The sequence below is a fragment of the Cariama cristata genome, unplaced genomic scaffold, assembly GCF_000690535.1.
Source record: "Cariama cristata isolate BGI_N322 unplaced genomic scaffold, ASM69053v1 scaffold464, whole genome shotgun sequence".
Lineage (NCBI taxonomy): Eukaryota > Metazoa > Chordata > Aves > Cariamiformes > Cariamidae > Cariama > Cariama cristata.
In genome coordinates, this window is record NW_009614474.1 from 177657 (window position 1) to 183207 (window position 5551).

Here is a 5551-nt window from a genome sequence, read left to right on the forward strand (position 1 = left end):
CCTGCTGATAATCCAAGCAATCTTTCCTGTTCAATTTGCAATCAGCGCTCAAAACTCCTGCAGTTGAAAAGTATGACCTAGCACAACACACAAAACCGCATTATGCAAGACTGAGAAGAGACACACAATCACAGGGCCTCTGTGGAGACACACAGTGCCCCCTAAAATACCCAGCCTGGCCTCTGCAACAGGGGATGTGCACAGAGGCAAACATTGCACCCGCCTCCCAACAACTCACCAATACACCTGTCCGCTGGTCACCCGTGGAGAAGAGGGTCTGCAGCATACTTTTTAAATCAAGTGGAGATCAAAAAAACATCTCCAGAGGAGGGCAAGATTTAAACAGGAGAATCAAAGCCAGCTTTAAATCAAAGTGGTAAATGTGACAGCTCCCATGCAAAGAGCCTACCAGCACATATATTGAAACACACAGAGTTCACGTAACCCTACAAAACTGGGTAGCATATTTGCAGAGGAAATCAATCGGAGCTGAAGAAAGCAGCCTTTCTAGAAATGCAAGCACTGACATTTTACAGGCCACTTCTCAGGAACATGGATTTATTTCACAGTTAAAACACTTTGTTCAATCTGCCTGGAGAAGAGGCCACGGAACAATCTCACCAGACCAGGTCCCAAGCCCTTTCATTAGCACAGCTGCATCACCTTTGCTGATCCCCTGCTCAAAGGGGTCTATTTTCAGACTCCTAAGGTAGATGACAGCCTCCTGAGATACGTTGCTCTTCTTGTGAAAGTTGATATGAAAAGCACACTGTAGGCTAACATCTCGTGAGAACCTCTTCATTATGTCTGCACCTGCAAATGCAAAACTGAAGACTTTCACCCCACTTCCCCATGTCTTTCGGATTCCACACGTGCCACTACTGAACCTAGACCTGAATCCCAACTTCCAAGTGCCATATAAAGCTAATTAGGAAGCTAATACTGCTTCCTGATCTAGGCAGGGCAGTGTCTACTCTGCACCATGACAGAGAAGGACATACTGACCACCACCTTAGCCATACAACAAGGGCTCAGCTACAATGACGTGGCTGCAGTGCTAAGTCACATTGCCCCCTCTGGCAGAAGGTTCTGCAAAACACCACTGTCTGCACCAGCTCCAAAGGCTCCACAGGGCTCTGTGCGATGGGGAAACACAGGATTTGCAGACAGGCGAGCAGTATTTCCAGACCTGTAGGGCTAAGCTTGGGTTTTCCTCCTCAAAGACTCTAAACCGACGTTTGAAACAGAAAAATACCCCACTGCCTTTTGAAAACTTCTGGACCAGTTCTCAGTCACTCTGCTTTGTCTAAATGTCCCTCTGCCTTTTTCTTTTTTCCCCCTTGCAAGAGTAAGTTTTATCCACAAAGTCATGCACTTTAAAAATGCCCTGAACCCACAAATCACAGTTGTTGTGCCCAGGCACATGATCCATAACCACAATAAAGTTGTCTGAGGCTTGCCTACTCTCTTCTGCACTGACACTAATTCTAAAGATTAAAAGTGAGATGCAGATTGCTTCTTCTGCAAATATAGTCTGTAACTTTCATGAGAGCTGGGTAACCTTCAGCCTCAGCTTTATTCCTTACCTGCAAAACATGTACCATCCAGGCAAGCTACTACCCTTAGCATCCCACGCCTCTCTCCTCTCCATAACTAAGCTGACATACAGCAAAATACAAAACCTGTTCACACTCAGAGAAGTGCTCTAAGATCCCACATCTTTGTAACGTCATCGTCACCGTACATTAGCTGGAGAAAGTAGCTTCTGGAAACACCCTACAGGAGTCCTCTTAAGGCAGTCCTCAGCCTGTCACTTATGGGCAGATACTCATTCAGGTTGCACGGCAGAAAAGCAGCACTCCAAAAGCCTACAATAAGGCTGGTCACAATAAGGAGGTGACACGACTCCCTGACATGCTTCAGCTAAAACCGCAGGCAGCATGACATTCACATTTGAACACACCCAAAGAGATTACAGTTGAAAAAAGACTGCACTAACTACATCAGTGGCCGCTGTGTGTGATCAGTCAAACAAATACCACTCCCAGAAACAGAGTGCTTGCATCTTCAAAATTCATCTTTTCAACAGGGAATACAGGAGACACTTCCACACACAACAGCAGGCCCCCTGTGCCAGTCAGGGCGTTCACTCTTCTCTGCTATAAAGACTCACTGAGGAAGGGTGGGTGAAGTCAGCATGAAAGACACAGAGTGTGCCCCTACCTCAAATAAAATTATCTAGCATGCAGCTTGTCCAGGCCACCTGCAGTGTCCAAATGGCACATAGAATCATAGAATAGAATCATAGAATCATTATGGTTGGAAGAGACCTCAAAGATCATCAAGTCCAACCGTACACCTGATGCCACCATGTCCACTAAACCATGTCTTGAAGTACCACATCTAAACGTTTTTTGAATACCTCCAGGGATGGTGACTCCACCACCTCCCTGGGGAGCCCGTTCCAATGCCTAACAACTCTAACAGTGAAGAAGTTCTTTCTAATGTCAAGCCTGACATCCTCCACGAAACCCACGGGCCTCCAACCAGGCAGCCCCTCCATGTACCGCTCAGCTGAATTTGAACCTTCTTGCCTCAGCGAACAGGCTGGAAGGCCCACCCGGCTTTACACCTGCTGCTTTCATTGCAATCATGTGATACAGAAGAAGTTTGACTCCAGGGATCTCAACAGTGGTGCCCTCCCATCAACAGGAGCACAGTCTGAGGGAGTCCCCCATTTCTTTTTGATTGCTGTCTGGCCTTTCCAGCCAGGAGTGATACAGGACTTAAGCAGTGCAAGTTCATCCATCAGGTACTAGTAAGGAGCTGGGTAGGACGACTGGTAAGCAGCTTCTGTTCCCTCATTTGTTTTTATCATCCTCCTGAGTGCAGGTTTTTGCTTCATTACAGTAGCTAAAAAAATGCAGAGCTGCTTCAGCTGAGGTGCAGTAGAACACACCATCTTTTCCTTCACCTTTTTTCTTCCAAATGATTGCAGTTACCCCAAAGAACACAGTGAAAGAAGTAACATTTCCCCACAGGGACAAATAGGCTACAGGATTTTTCCGAACTGCAAATTATTTTTTTATTTGTTAATGATTAGCAGTGCTGCAGAAATAGACCAAATACTTCAAATTCAGCTCTAGATTTTGGTTTGAAATATCCTTTAAATGAAAGGTGCTCTCCTCTGTACCGCACTTGTAAAAACAGAATCACTTTTGTCTATTCACAGTGAGACCTGAAAACCATTTTAAAAAGGGAGGGAATCGCCCACGGGCAGAAACAAACCAGCCAAGATCCTGCGCTACAGTACTTTTGTGAGACTTGCTTCTTCCATCTCACATGGTGACAGATGAACACTAAAAGCAATTTTACATCTTGTTCTGTCAGCACAAGATACCTAATAAATCCCTAGATGTAGAAAACATCCAGAAGGCTTTTTTCCCCTGTTTCTTTTGGCTGCATAATTACAGGCAGTAGTTACGACACTCATGCTACCTCCCCCTCTGCCCTTGCAGAAATAATGGGCAAACAATGTGAAAAACACGAAAGATACCAGGGAAAAACCTAATTACTACATTTTGTGTAAATATAGGACATCTTGCAGGCATCTGTCTGGCTTGTATAGGATCTAGTGCTATTCTTTCCAGAATGGCTTGATCCAAGTAATTCATTTTCTTAAATGGTTTATTTGCATAAGACTGTGAGACACCTGACAGCAGGCAAAAAGCAGCCGCAGCAGCAGGTGCGGCACTGATCTCAGGCCTCGGTGCTGATTCACACCAGCAGCGATGCCAATCCCGAGTAATGTATAATTGCTGCTCTTGGCCAGCGACTATTTTCCCAGCCCCAGTACCTCCTTTTCTGCTGTGCACAAAAGGCACTTCCTTTTCGTCCCCAGACAGCACAGCAAAACCAAAGGGCCCACCATGGGATGGCAGCTGGGCACTTCTGCTGCCCACACAGCCTGCAACAGTGCTCCAGGGGACCTGGAAGGGAAAAACAAAGATGCCAGATCCTGCTGGCAAACTTTCTGATGGATTCAGGAAGGCCAGACTTCACACAGGGAAGTGTTAATCCCATGGAAAGCAAGAAGAAATCATGGAGATGTGCTGCGTGATGTCTTCCCCAATCCTTCTCACTGAACCAAAGCTGGGTCCTCACACCACTACCATAACTGGCTATTGTTTTAAATTTGGTAGGCATTACACTCCCAGACAATTTGACTAGCCTGACCAAAAAGAAAGGAAACCCTCCACCATATGCTCACTTTTACCTCCAACCTCTGAGACCAGCAGTAACGAGAACAGCATAAAGGCTTTCGTGTTGCTATGTTACAGATGTTGCTCAGTATCTTCATGGTGCATTTCGAAGACTCAAGAGACTGTTTGCTGGCTGTTATAAATGCATGTGGGTGCAAGTCTGTCGAAATCAATGGAGCTACAGCAATTTCAGAGATAAATAAGCATCTGGTCCTGATGCTTCAAGCTTTCTAGCACAAACATAACATGCACAATTGCATTCTGACATACAGAGCTTAAGCACAGCAATCTTTAGTTTCAGCCCTTGCTTATTATGAAAATGTGTAATTGTTAATACAAAAATACTGGCAGAATCAGTCAGAATTGTATTTAAACGTTCAGGCTTTCTAGGTCAGCTCCCACAGCTCACACATGAAACTTTCCTTTCTATTCATTTGAAAAAAGCAACAGCTTTTCATCCAAAGCAATAGTTTTCTACTTGATGGGTTGGGATCCACATTTTCTCCTTCTGCGTACATTATAACATGCCTCAGACGCATGCACCCCTGTTCTAATTAGAAACAAAATATAAGTTTAGACATGTATCTGCCCATACTGTTACTTTTGCACTATGGAGCTATTTCTTAGTTGCTAGATTAGGATAAGCTGTTAATTAAGATGTACACTAGAAACAGGCACTTTGATGAAAGGAACAACAAAGCACTGCATGGGGCTCAGGAGAGTGGAGTCTGATCCCAGCTGGGCCACAGACTTGCCTACTGTCTGCAGATAATGTCTTGAGACGTGCCTCATCTCCTCGTATGCAAACTGGAGATACTAACGCTCCCTTTGTACTTTAGGAATGGATATCCAAGGAGGCTCCTCCTTCACCCTCCCTCTGCCTCAGCTCTGGAACTAAACTCCTTCACAGAAGTGTAACATGGTATTTTTCTGGCTCCTAAACTCAGCCCCCCAGTCACAGGGCACACAAACACGCAGGGCTGTACACGGCTGGGGAACACTAGTCTCCCTTTACCCACAGTCTCGTATGAGTTCAAACTCATTTGATACTCAGTGCAGGTTTGTTTTTGGAAACAGTCAGCCCCGGCACCTTTCCATTCACCTCCCATCCCACCTCCATAGCAAGGGGTATTTGGCAGGCATTATTCCCTGAACAGTGTTTTTCCAAACCAGTCTGAGGTCCAAAAACCTTTGTCCAATGCAAGCATTAAACTGCAGAGAGCCTTGCCCCCCACGTGGCTTCTATCCCCATTGCACGTATTCCCATAACCTTTTCTATAGGAAGATCA